Source organism: Thermobia domestica, chromosome 2 (assembly GCF_964235325.1).
Source record: "Thermobia domestica chromosome 2, izTheDome1.hap1.1, whole genome shotgun sequence".
Classification (NCBI taxonomy): Eukaryota; Metazoa; Arthropoda; class Insecta; order Zygentoma; family Lepismatidae; genus Thermobia; species Thermobia domestica.
The window spans coordinates 286483664-286498621 of NC_137455.1; positions in this window are offsets into that span (position 1 = coordinate 286483664).

Sequence of the window (14958 nt, forward strand, 5' to 3'; positions counted from 1 at the left end):
TAAATAGTCTATGTTCGGAACCAAACCTTTATAAATAATGCTCTAATAGATTCTTAATGAGAAATATCATTTCAATAAGTCTTTATGTAGTATGCTTTAAGTACCGTAACTCTGTCAGTACTTCTGTGCAACACTAGAAGAGTTACATTTTCTAAATATATATATATATATATATATATATATATATATATATATATATATATATATATATATATATATATATATATAAAAGCTGCAATGCTGTTAATTTTCATAGGTGCAAAATTGAATTAATTTTGAGCAGATAGTCTTCAATCAGGAAACAAATACATAACATCAAACATGATACTTTTAATGTTGATATTTGAAACTTAAAATTAAGGGAGAACTATCTCTGCGACAAATAAAGTAGCAATTGTTCTTTCATGTATAGAATGCACAAACGGCAGCATTATAATTTCGTTTCAAAATTGCTTATAACCGTACCTATCTTAACATCGAAACGAGAATATCTGGGAGAATCAGTATATGGTTGAGGTCTAACTTTATCTAATAGAGAAGAATGAACTTTAGTCAAACTATTAAACAACACAAAATACAAAACACATATCTAGAGGTTTCTTTTCTATGGCAGAGGACTGTACATCAGTTACTAGATACATAAAAGTCGGTGGAATAATATAATTGTTGGCCTAGCAAAAAGAAATAGATTAATAAAAAGGAATAACTAAGTAAAAACGTGTGAGAATTTTATTTACTATTTTCATCAAAGAAAATAAATGCAAAATATAATGTAAACAATTATAATTTCGAAATTGTGCACTATATGTGAAACACTTGATCGACACAGACTGGTACTCCTTGTACTTAAATGCAATATCAAATCCACCGGTTAATCAGTTAGTACAAGTTCTTACTTTAAACTTTAATTAGTGATATATATTTTCTATAATTATTCAAAGCTTGTCAATCACTATTCATATTTGTATTACTTGATTATGTATTACATGTATAACTTGATTATTACATGATTACAATTGAGGAGCATTTATCAAAATTCGATAGACGAAATAACATGCCTTTTACAGGAATTTCAGTTTTGTTACTGTTGTACAAATATGTATCGATTTATGACGAAACGCTTATGATTTGGTATGCTATACCCACGGCACATATCGAGATTTCCAAATTTGATTTTACAGCTCGATTGGTACCATAAAAAGCATAACTATCCCGTATATACCTAAATTTCTCAAAATTTGTGCTCTATCGAGTTTTAAAAAAACGTTCCTCAATTTTACTTCAATCAATTCTATACTGATAAATAGAAAGCACGACAAAACGGATTACAAATGTGATGGTATTTGGGCAGTTTTCTTAACTGTAAACATTCTTAAACAAACGTATGTAGTATCAATTGAATGTTAAAAAAAAAGGTTTAAACCTAATATCCGATGTAATGACATTTCAGAAGAATATAATGTTAGAAAATTTTGTATCGTTTTTGATAAACTATATTAGAAGAAATATATATAATTTCGAACAAACGTATATCGATGTAAGAAACTATTTTAAATATTGGTGAATCAAGATGCAACTCCATTTATTATCAACGATACCTGTTTAAAACAGTGGTCTATTTTATTATTTTGTAATATAAACAGAAAATAAACTTCATTTTTCCAGTTACATGCCTGTCGGTTGGGACAGTTTAAATTATATGTGATCATTTACATGTGACGTTCTCACCCTATTCTTAAAACACACCTTTATATATACGTGTGTGTTCGGCTATATATATATATATATATATATATATATATATATATATATATATATATATATATATATATATACAGGGTGTTTCAGATAAAACATCCAGTGCTTATAAATCCGAAACGGCTGAGAACAAAAAGATTAAACAAAAACTGAGATAGGAAAATGTCATAGGGCGCATCACATGGTGTTGTTGTGGTGAGCCCCAGGGCCCTCCTTCAAGGGGGCCCAGGGGCCAACGTCAAATTTTCAAATAGGAACATGTATTGATTCATACCTCATTCAATAGTACTTGAAAAACGAAACAACTTTTGTAGGAAACAATTTTCGATTTGGGCCACCGTTTTTAAATGGCCGCAAAAAGTGGGTCCTATATCAGATAAAACGTCCAGTGCTTATAAATCCGAAATGGCTGAGAATAAAAAGTTAAAACAAAAACTGAGATAGGAAAATGTCATAAGGCGCATCACATGGTGTTATCGTGGTGGCCCACAGGGCCCTCCTTCAAGGGGGCCCAGGGGCCAACTTCATATTTTCAAATGGGAACATGTATTGAATCATACCTCATTCAATAGTCCTTGAAAAACGAAACAACTTTTGTAGGAAACAATTTTCGATTTAGGGCACCGTTTTCAAAATGGCCGCAAAAAGTCCTGTATCAGTTTGAAGTTGGCTCCTAGGCCCCCTTCACTGAGTTTCCTGAGGATCACCACAACACCACTTGATATGCTTTATCATCGTTTCTATCTCAGTTTTTGTTTCATCTCTCTATTATCAGCCGTTTCTGATTTAGGCCTATAAGCACTGGACGTTTTATCTGATACAGAACCCACTTTTTGCGGCCATTTTGAAAACGGCGGCCCAAATCGAAAATGGTTTCCTACAAAAGTTGTTTCGTTTTTCAAGTACTATTGAATGAAGTATGATTCAATACGTGTTTCCATTTGAAAATTTGAAGTTGGTCCCTGGGCCCCCTTGAAGGAGGGCCCTGGGGGTCTCCACAACAACACCATGTGATGCGCCCTATGACATTTTCCTATCTCAGTTTTTGCTTCATCTTTTTATTCTCAGCCGTTTCGGATTTATAAGCACTGGACGTTTTATCTGAAACACCCTAAATATATATATATATATATATTAGGGATGGCCAATTCCGGAATTTTTACTTTCCGGAATCCGGAAAGTAAAATCGGAAAATTCCGGAATTCGGAAAAATTCCGGATTTCGAAAAAATTCCGGAATTCGAAAAAATTCCGGAATTCGGAAAAATTCCGGATTTCGGAAAAAATCCGGAATTCAGAAAAATTCCGGAATTCGGAAAAATTCCGGAATTCGGAAAAAATCCGGAATTCGGAAAAAATCCGGAATTCAGAAAAATTCCGGAATTCGGAAAAATTCCGGAATTCTGAAAAATTCCGGATTTCGGAAAAAATCCGGAATTCAGAAAAAATCCGGAATTCGGAAAAATTCCGGAATTCGGAAAAATTCCGGAATTCGGAAAAATTCCGGATTTCGGAAAAAATCCGGAATTCAGAAAAATTCCGGAATTCGGAAAAATTCCGGAATTCGGAAAAAATCCGAAATTCAGAAAAATTCCGGAATTCGGAAAAATTCCGGAATTCTGAAAAATTCCGGATTTCGGAAAAAATCCGGAATTCAGAAAAAATCCGGAATTCGGAAAAATTCCGGAATTCGGAAAAATTCCGGATTTCGGAAAAAATCCGGAATTCAGAAAAAAATCCGGAATTCGGAAAAATTCCGGAATTCGGAAAAAATCCGGAATTCAGAAAAATCCGGAATTCGGAAAAATTCCGGAATTCGGAAAAATTCCGGAATTCGGAAAAATTCCGGAATTCGGAAAAAATCCGGAATTCGAAAAAATTATTTTTTCTTTTTGTAATCCTAAGAATTTTGTTCAAATGCAAACGAACAAATTTCCTTTTTGTAATCCTAAGAATGTATGATGCAAGTTAAGCTGAAACTTACATCCTAAAGTATACACTACTCAATCGTTAATGAGATGTAGTCCAAAAGTACGATGTACTCCTAATATTTAATTTTTGTTTTACTGTAATATTGTCCAGAGGTAAGACATATATCACACTGAGATAAACAACTTGACATAATGAAGATGTTATCATACGTAGTTTTCCAGAAAATCGTGAGAAACGAATTTTTATGAAGTTAAAATATGCGTCGCTTGTTGCCAGTGTGATGCAATTGATAACTTTTATGCTGGAATAGTCTTATTATTATTATTATTATTATTATTATTATTATTATTATTATTATTATTATTATTATTATTATTATTATATTTATTATTATTATTATTATTAATCGTTTATGTACTGTAAAAGAAAAATATGAACCTTTAAGTAGTAGATTTTATCTGTTGTTTTTTGATATCTTCTAACAGTAATAACAAATTGCTTGTAAATACGCATTGATTATCAAGGACAATGGCATATTAATGTAAGGACTACTCTGCAGATTAGCAATAAACAATAAACAATAACAGATAAACAATAGTCCCAAAAAAAAAAAAGTAACTAACTTGGGCACGTCAGAATGTTCGCGAGAATATAGGGACGCATTGAGACTAGCAAAAAACGTGGTGTTATTATTACTCAAAGGGCCGTACGATGGAGGCATTAACGTTAATGTTAATGGCACCAATGAGCACTTACTTGCTCTAACGGTTAACCTCATTTTTGAGATGATTCTTAGAAGTGGGCGTGTTGGCATGCAGTTGGAGTACTAACGATTTGCGTCACTATCGAACACTAACGTAGCACTAGCGACGTTTAAAGTCGAAATTGGAGTCTGACATAAGTGGCTTGTCAACTTCACGGACATTATATTTTCCTTGAATGCGAGAATTTTGCGCCCGGGAAATTTGCGCCCTACCACAAAAATAGGAAAAAATGCGCTCGCAATATATTTGCACTGGGATGTTTGCGCCCTACCCCAAAAAGAGGGGAAAATGCGCCGGCTATATATTTGCACTGGGATGTTAGCGTCCTACAATTCAACTTATTATTGTATTGTGTAAAGTAACTTCCACTCGCACTTGAACTAGGCTTGTCTCTCATCGTCTCAGTGAGTTACTCCATCCGTTATAATATTCCGAACAAATGAAAAAAATACAATTTTAGTTCACTAAAGGGCAATCCATACAAATACAATTTTTCATTATACTACAAAATTTACAATAAACGTATAAATGACTGATATATAATTATTTATTAATATAATCAAAGAGTATAATTTAATCTACAAAAGGCTGTTTGGCTCTACCCAGATATCTCTGTTCACAATCCTTGCGAGTTGTTTGGCTTTTCAGAACACAAAATATAGAAAAGAAAATGTAAAGTGAATGTAAAATCAGTTCAGTAATATTATCAAGAAAACTATTTACAGTGTGTTTACTTGCTGGAATTACACTTCAAACACACAATTGCGTTCAGTCGTTCTTTCAGGAAAATGTTCCGGGGGGCACATTTAGTATTCCGGAGGGGGGTCACTGCTGGTACTATTCTATTTATTATTATATTATAGACGTATTATTTTGGTCTCCTCCGAGGGGGCACTCTGAGAGCTCTGGGGAGGCCCGTGTTCCCCCAAAATCATCTCTGGAAGAAGCAGTGATTGCGTTGATCCGTTGTGTTCTTTTGGCTTATATTGAAGTTTATTCTCCCCTTATATAGCCACAATGAAAATAAATCACAAATGGCATGGTTGTGAGGGGAGGATTGTTTATGTTGTAATGTCAGCCCCTCCGAGGAAATGCGTAAGCTCCAATAGGTTCTTTTATTTCGCAGGGCTCAAACTTCCCGGTGGAGGTACATCGCAGACGCAATTTTCCCTGTTCTTGAGGTAGGGCGCAAATTTCCCAGACGCAAAATTCTCGACACAGTTCGAATGACCTCGGAAGACGATATCTTTTTCAATACTTTTTAATATTCTTTTACTCGAGATTTCTTCATAGCTTCTTATTAAAATACTTACTAATATATCCTCATTTTATTGTCCTAACCAATCAATATGGTTATGTTGTCAGTAAAATATTTAGATTGATCGAGCCTCTGGTTTGTAACCACAGTATTTCATATCATGCCCCCATTAGAAATCTTGGCTAAACGAACCAATATATGTTGCCAATAAAATAGTTTAGAATGATTGAGCCCCTGGTAAATAACCACAGTATTTCGTGACAGACCCCCCCCTCCTTCCTATTACCATATTCTAGCTACGTGCCTGGCTCAGCTAATTCTCTACATTCTTTACCAAGCACACATTTTCTAAAGCGGAAAATGCTCTCTAAATACCTAAGCTCATTATTTTCAGCAGATGCACAAACTGGGTAACATTCTATCTACATGAATGTTATATATGTCGATTACTGGAAACCGCTTCTCGCTATCTATTACCATATTTACTATATAATGATTAACGTTAAAACCGGAAATGGTGGTTTGTACCGCTTCCGGTTTGAATATTACATTCATCAGGGAACTCGATTCTTAACTATTGACTCTGTACATCATGGCCAAAATTGATTGGTAATCCATCAGATAGTTCTTGAGACTGTTTGTTTCACTGACGGACAGAATGAATATATGGCTATAGAGTTTTGATAAACTAAATTCGTTAATGAGTGATGATGGAACAAATATAAGAAAGGTAGGCCTTCCACCGGGAAAATTTTCGAACACAAAATTAGCCATTGAAAACCCACATGTCCTGGGTTAGAATACCATAGATGAAAACTCTACCACTGAGTCATCAATCACCCGCTTATTAGTTTTATTAATTATTATATTAATATAAATTAATGAATGCCTGCTTATGTTAATTATTGAACAATTACATTGTATACTTCGTAAAGTCAAAAATTATAAATTTGTATTTACTGTACATACAGTGAGCGCAGAAAGTGTTCGTACACCTATGCTATTGAAACGAGAATGCCTGCGAAAAAGAAACAGAAAATTTAAGAAGTGTAATAACACACACAATATGAATAATGAAAACTAAGCTTTATGAATATATCAATAAAGAACCACAAAGACAAGTTTAATGGTCAGAAAGTAAATAAATTCCGTAGAAAATGTATAGAGTAGACGCAAAAAGTGATCGTACACCTGACGTACGAATACGAAACAAAGATACCACAACTGGGGTTCACTAGTATTCACCTGAGTATACACCTCTGTATAGCATGACGAGTAACAGAATGAGTTTAGTTGTGAATAGGAGTGAAAAAACTGCACGGTGGGCTGTCGAAATGGGAAGCAACCGAACAGAAACAAATGAGGAGACAAGAAAAGTAATTATTAAAGTGCATAAGAAGGGTAAGTCTTTGAGAAAGATAGCAAACCTCAGGGGCAGATCCAGAGGGGGTCGATCGGGGCCATCGTCCCCCCCCCCCACAAGAGGAAACTTTCTTATTTTATATATAAATAAACCCATCCATAACAAGTTTGGAGCTCTTAAAAGTAGCAGTATTACTGCCGACCGCCCCTTCCCCAGAAGTCCGTCCTGGATCCGCCCCTGTATAGAGTAGCCACAATCGAGTATTTTCCGCTGTATGTTTGGAGTCGTTATCTTGCTGAACAATAAATTGTTTTCAAGAACCATCTTCTGCGCACTAGTATGGAGATATTCCTTTAATATGTTAATATACACTTTGTGGATCATCACTCCATCGATAAGGTGGAGACGACCCACTCATGAGGCACTCATACAACCCCAGACGAGCACGGACCCTCCTCCGTGTCTTACTTTAGGGACGAGATTTTGAGGATTCATCTCTGTATTCACCTTGCGCCATACCATACGCCTCCCATTGGACTCGATAAAATTAAATTTACTTTCGTCCGAAAATATGACCCTATTCCAGAAAGAAGCCTGATCCCTTATCTTTATACTCTTTTTCAAACTTTAGTCTCTTTATACGATTTGTCTTGTTCACCCAGAACATTTTCCTGGCTATCCGACCATGATACCCTGCAAATATTCCGCACTGTACTGGCTGATACTTTAACACCGCGTGTTTCCAGATCCGTTGCCAATTGCACAGCACTACTTTTTGGAACCTTTTTTCTTTCCCTAATAATGTAACGTTTAACTTGTTCACTCAACACTCTTGGTCTTCCAGTTCTTTTTATTATTATTATTATTATTATTATTATTATTATTATTATTATTATTATTATTATTATTATTATTATTATTATTATTATTATTATTATTATTATTATTATTATTATTATGGTTTCGCACAGTGATAGAAACATTATACATCGCAATTATTGTTTGTACTGTTGAACGAGGCCTGTCTGCAAGGTTTGCCAGGGGCGGATCCAGGACGGACTTCTGGGGGAAGCGGTAATACTGCTACTTTTAAGAGCTCCAAACTTGTTATGGATGGGTTTATTTATATATAAAATAAGAGTTTCCTCTTGTGGGGGGGCGATCGGGGCGACTCCGCCTCTGGATCCGCCCCTGACTCTATAATACCTTGAAACAGCTTCGCACACCACCCCAATCCCCAGACATGAACCCCATAGAACATCTATGATCTCTTCTGGAGACAAGAATCAGAAGGCACAGCTTGTCTACTAAAGAAGGCCTAAGAAAAGCTATTCAAGAAGAATGGGACATAATCAGTCCCGAAGCTACAGAACTACGAACTACTACAGGTGAAATCAATGCCACGAAGACTACAGACAATCATTAACGCACAGGGTAATCCCACAAAATATTAAATAACGTAATATACTTTATAAGCATTAATTCAATCATAAGTGTACGGTGACTTTTTGCGTTTACAAAAAAGGAATTCTCTCTTTTCTTCTGAACAAAACAGTGATTGTCTTTGTTTGCCCTTTCTCTTGTATATAGAAATAAAATGTATGAATGTGTAGTCTTAATTCTGGTGATATATATATTTTCCACCTCCCATTCTCATGCTAGCTGTTTTCAATATAAAGTATGCACGGTGTACGAACACTTTCTGCGCTCACTGTAGGTATGTTGACAATAAGCGAATGTTATTAGAATATTTGTTGAGATTTATTTTCCTTCACTGCCTTTCGCCTGGTTAAAAAGTAGTTTGCAGTGCTTTGGAGCAGCTGCAGGTGAGAACGCGATAATGTTTGAGACATACCGGCGACTTTTTTGTGTGTGAAAATAAGACCTTTCTCATAAAGTAGTAAATAACTGCAGTAGCAATTGTCTACGTAAATGATAAAGACATATCCAACTACAAGAAATTAATACAGTATATATAGCCTATTCATTATTGTGTTTCTCTTTTAACAGCTACTAGCTAAGGATGGCCAATTCCAGAATTTTTACTTTCCGGAATCCGGAAAGTAAAATCGGAAAAATTCCGGATCTCGGAAAAATTCCGATTTTTTTCTAAATTCCGGATTTTTTCCGAATGTCGGAATTTTTCCGAAATCCGGAATTTTTCCGAATTCCGGATTTTTTCTGAATTCCGGAATTTTTCCGAATTCCGGAATTTTTCCGAATTCCGGAATTTTTCTGAATTCCGGAATTTTTCCGAAATCCGGAATTTTTCCGAATTCCGGAATTTTTCTGAATTCCGGAATTTTTCCGAAATCCGGAATTTTTCTGAATTCCGGAATTTTTCCGAATTCCGGAATTTTTCCGAATTCCGGAAAGTAAATTTTCCGATTCCGGAAAACAAAATATCCGGAATCCGGATTCCGGAAAATTTTGGCCATCCCTAATATATATATATATATATATATATATATATATATATATATATATATATATATAGAGAGAGAGAGAGAGAGAGAGAGAGAGAGAGAGAGAGAGTTACAAAACGTATTAAACTTTGAAGGTAAAATAATGTATTTCCCTACCTACAACTATAAATTTCTGGGATAAGTAATACTTTATTGAAGTTTCTGAAATAGGCTTACTTACTTGTTCATATCAAAGTATCAAATGAGGTTTAAATAAATGTTCTTAACTTTGGCGTTGAACTTCGACAGATTTCAGAGTTTAAGTTAGGACTGCTTAAGTACTTTACACCAAAATATACAATAGAATTTTGGAGCATATCATTTGATCAAAAATGTGTCTTAAGGCGGTAAACCTCAATTACTGGGACCTATAATACAAGAACACGAGTATAATATCATAAGGTTGACATAAGACTAGAATGCTCCCTTCATTTTAACAACCTAACATATACACCTATATACTCATATGCTCGCTTAACACTATGATATTGTGGAGGGATATCACTTTTAACTAATAAAACCTATTATTACATTGTATTGTACGAGTGACAAATATTCAACAAGAAGTGATAGGTACTTTTGCCAGATTACAGTACCATCAAAACAAAACTCTTAATGTGACCTTAGAATGCTCAATGTGACATGATATAGACCACACTTTTTTTCGCTTTACTACTGTCAAATGTGCAAGATGTTTAGTACCAATGTGAAGATTATATTCTTAGAATCACTGTAATATGCACAATAATATCTATACGTCACCTAAATTTGAATTATTATTCATTCAAACATAGAGTGCAATCCATTATGTCCGCTCCATTGGTAATAATTTCACAAAATTTAACTCTGTGATCTGGGTTATCGTCACTTTTCTTGTATCCGCCATAGAGTGCACACACACAATTCAGCTTTCGTCAGTATGCGTAGCATACTACTAACACTATCACGTGATCTTTGGATTAATTTCATTCTAGCTAGTGCTCAAACATTTCTACCCTGCAATTTAGGATTCTGTACTTGCAGTTGTAAGGCCAATTAGTTTTTGGCACATCGAATACTGTTCCTTGAACCTTGAACATGGGAAGTAGACGTTAGTAGTTTCTCTTCAAGGTGTATAAATCCCATATTTACGTCTCCTTTGTCCCTGAACCGCAGCAACATTCCTGAATTTTATCACCGCTGAATATAATGCTTACGCGGATTTATATTAACCGTCCGCTCATCATATTGATGTTACTACTACACCAGTAATTAGGCTTTGGAGCTATATCTTGGCAAACGACGTGTGTGTGTGTCTGTGATCATATGGATACGTATATGTTTATGTACTGCAATAGGTGAGAAATGAACTCCACAAAATATCACATTAATCAGATTGCAAATTTATGATCATGCATACACAGAACATCGTTATGGAAATAACTGTTAGCATTTTTAGAAATTCTGTCTCTAAATTAAAAAGAAAAACTTGAAAACCAGTCTCTATGAGCAGATCACAGTAAATATGCTAAATAAGGAATCAAGTTGTCCTTTATAACTTATCCTGATAAACTGATATTGTGTTCAAATATAGGTCTAGTTGTACAAGGACATTATTGTCAATATAACAATGTATATTTGGCATATAGTATTTTGTGTCTTTCTACTTGCAAATATCAGCAAAATAAAGCAGACAGATAACATAAGATGTTGAGGTAAACCAAGTGATTTCTCTCCTACACTGATATATTTTTAAAAAATTCAAAAATGCACACGAAAAATTCAGAATAATGTTTCGAAAAATAACACTAAGCACGGCGAAAAACCAAATAATAAAACTGCGAAATTTTAAATTTCAGGAATCCAAAAACTTTAGTAAGTTTGAATAGACTGAAAGGTAACATTATCAAAATAGAAAATAGAAAACGCTTTGTACATTGTGGATACCAAGTCTACATCGTAGGAAATGATAGGGACTATGAGTATATTTACATGACTATTCTTCCAGGAACGTATAAAAAGAGAATAAAATCACTGGCAATTACGAAGATACATTTTGTTAAGTATATAGTTCACACCATGAAAAGCATAAAAAGAATAGCATACATTAAAGAGATATAAAGAGAAACAAATTTTAATTAGATAGATTTTATCACACACTGATGATGAACCAAACTCACCAAAGGTGAAATAAATAATGAATAATATTTGCTTTCCGTGTATTTAAAAAACCTGACAATCACACGTTGGATTTTCTCATATCTTTTGTTAATCAAAACTCTTGAAAAAGTTGCTTCTAAATTTGGCTTCTAGTACGTTTGAATACAAGAAGAAAATGAAACAAAAATATACACACATATTTTTCCAATCAGTTCTTTTTCCAATCCTATCAGAATGACAGCTGCAATCATTCCAAATTTCAATTTTCCAAGTCAACCGAAAGTACCCCTTTACTTTGTGTCAGTGAGTTCATGTAGTGTTATACATAGTTATGATGTTGCTCTTGTTGCAATACAGTAATACGCGCGGTGTTCCAAGCTTACAAAGTAATGTATTAAGTGTAATGGAGTAAGTCAACTCCCCTCTTCCATTGCAATATATGAGCTTGTGCGTACGTCGATTTACTCTACTAAGTGGTCTTTGTTGGCGAGATCCTATGGCATGGTCACTTCGTTGCACTGACCTTCTTCACCATATTCCTACATGTATGATCATGTAAAACATCTTGAGTATGGAGCGAAACACACGGAAGCGATTTGTAGACGTATGATTTTGAACCATAGCCGATATTGTGCTTGACTGGGAACAATAAGGAATCTTTAAAATCGACTGGATTCCCCTCCTCCATTGCAATATATGAGCCTCTGCGTACCTCGATTTACTCTACTGCGTGAATTTGTTGGCGAGATGCTATGGCATAGTCACGTCGTTGCACCGAACTTCTTCCTATATACTACATGTAGGATCATGTAAAACATGTTGAGTATATACTTAAACACACTGAAGCGATTTGTAGACGTATGATTTTGAACCATAGCCGATATTTTGCGCAAAATTGTGCGTGACTGAAAACCATAATGAATCTTAAAAATCGACTGGAATAAGGAACATATTGAACACGTCATTAAGTACAGAATAGTCATTGTTGTACGGGTAATTATTTTTGTTGAGAATACAAAAAAAAACGAATTATAACCTTGTAATAGTTAGAACGAATGCAATGCTATTTAACTTCCAGAAACAAGTGTTACTAGAACTCATAAAATGGCATATCTGGCGCTACATTTTTTAATTAAAATATTGTGTTAAATTCAAATATCGTACTTTAAAAGGAACAAATTGTGATGTGCTCTTTAGAATTTTTACGTCCATATACAACATCTATAACGTTCTTTTGCTTCTACGAAGCAGCATTTAAAATATAATATGATGTTGCCACATTTCCGGACAACCCAGTTAATTTGTAATAAATACAGCAAATAATATACAACATTTGAACTTGTAACGCTCCCGCGCTTAAAAGTGAAAAACCATCTAGTTCGTCCAACGATCCCACAAAAAAAAATTCCGTAATAAGAATTACAAGCAAGGACGATTCGGCAAATCACAATACAGTGGGGTGCTTTAAGAATCACAGCCGTGCTCCTGAAAAATTGTCAATCTCTGTATATATAAATATATATCCCTTAAGTAAATTACCTTAAATCAAGAATTAACAATTAAAGAATTAAGATCTTAAAGAATTACTCTAGCAATATATTAATTCAAAATCAACGAAATTCAATTTAACAATTTATTTCTTTAACAGTTTGCATTAAAACCAGAAGAGAATATTACAGCAAATATTACTTTTTAATCGCCCTATATATGATTCAGATCTCATTCAATCCGTAGTACAACAACAGTTCCAAAAATTAATAAATATTGAAAGTTCACAACTCTATTATAAATTCTTATATTAAATAGAATGATTTAATTTGGTCACACCGTCAATCACAGACTTCTACAACTAATCAAATTATAAATTGATAGAATTATTTATAAGTAAGCCAATAGTCAACCGACCAAATTAGATTATAAATATAATTATTTTAAAGCTCAACAAAAGTTAATTAAATGAACCAAACAGATTTGAATCAAATAATTAATTGATATAATTCGGAGACTAGATTGTTACAGTTAATCAACGAGTTTTACTTTTTTTTAAATTAAGTGAGTGGTGTTCAAACCTAAATATTTAGTTTGGGACGCTAATTCTAAATCGAGAACTTTCAGAAGAAACGTTATCAAAAACAGATTAATCAAACAATAATATGCGAAAGACCCTAAACAGAACCCAAAGCAATATAATTAAGTTTCAAAAAAGACTCCAGAAAAAAAATCCAACAACTTCAGAACTGAGCTAACTCCCAATAAATAGTTTCAGAGAACAACGATAATCCAAGAAAACTATTAGATCTGGTCGAAGATTTTACGGAACTAAGCTAAACTTCGAATCAGAAAACTCACGTGAACTGGGAATATAATTTGCTACTCTAACGCCAATCGTAAAATTAATTTGCAAACAAACGATAAATTATAAGTTCAAAGAATATAAATTAGGACTATAATTTGTAACAAACAATTTTTAATGAACCAATTCAGACGGTTGATTTAACAATTAAATAAAACCAAATTGAATACGAAATAAACCCCAACAACAAGAAATGTCGTTAAAGCACTGAATCGAATTTATTCTTCCGTAATTTTAATTTGAAAGCTAGCTTCATTCAACTAGATCAAATAAACCAAGAGTACCGAATTTTAATAATAATCCAATGTACCAACTATGAAAGAAACTTTCAAACAATAAGGCTGAAGTCGCAAAAGTACTCGCAACTACAATCCGAATGGGACACTAAATAAAAAAAACTATCCACTAACTAAATTACTACAACAAAATTACTCAAAACTGAAAGAACTAAAAAAAGGACGCTAAATATAAAAAAAAAACTTTTACAGAATTGACTATTAACGGAAGATTACTCAAAATCGAAAAGAATTAATTATGACACTAAAGTAAACTAACCGAACTTCAAACCTAATTAATTACAAAGACCCTGAAACTGAAACAAATGAGACGAGAAACTAGAGCTACTAACCTCCCAATTAATTATACTAAAATAGTCGAAATTGAAGCAACTAAATGGGGACGCTAAATTAAATCAACCTTAAGACCAATTAACCAAGAATACTAGAAATTGAAGCAATTCGATGGGAACGCTAAATTAAATTAACTTTCAGACCAATTAAGCAAAAATATTAGCAATTGAAGCAACTCAATGCGAACGCTAAATTAAATCAACCTAAAGATCAATTAACTAAGAATACTAGAAATTGAAGCAACTCAATGGGAACGCTAAATTAAAATGACTTTAAAACCGTTTAACCAAAAATAACC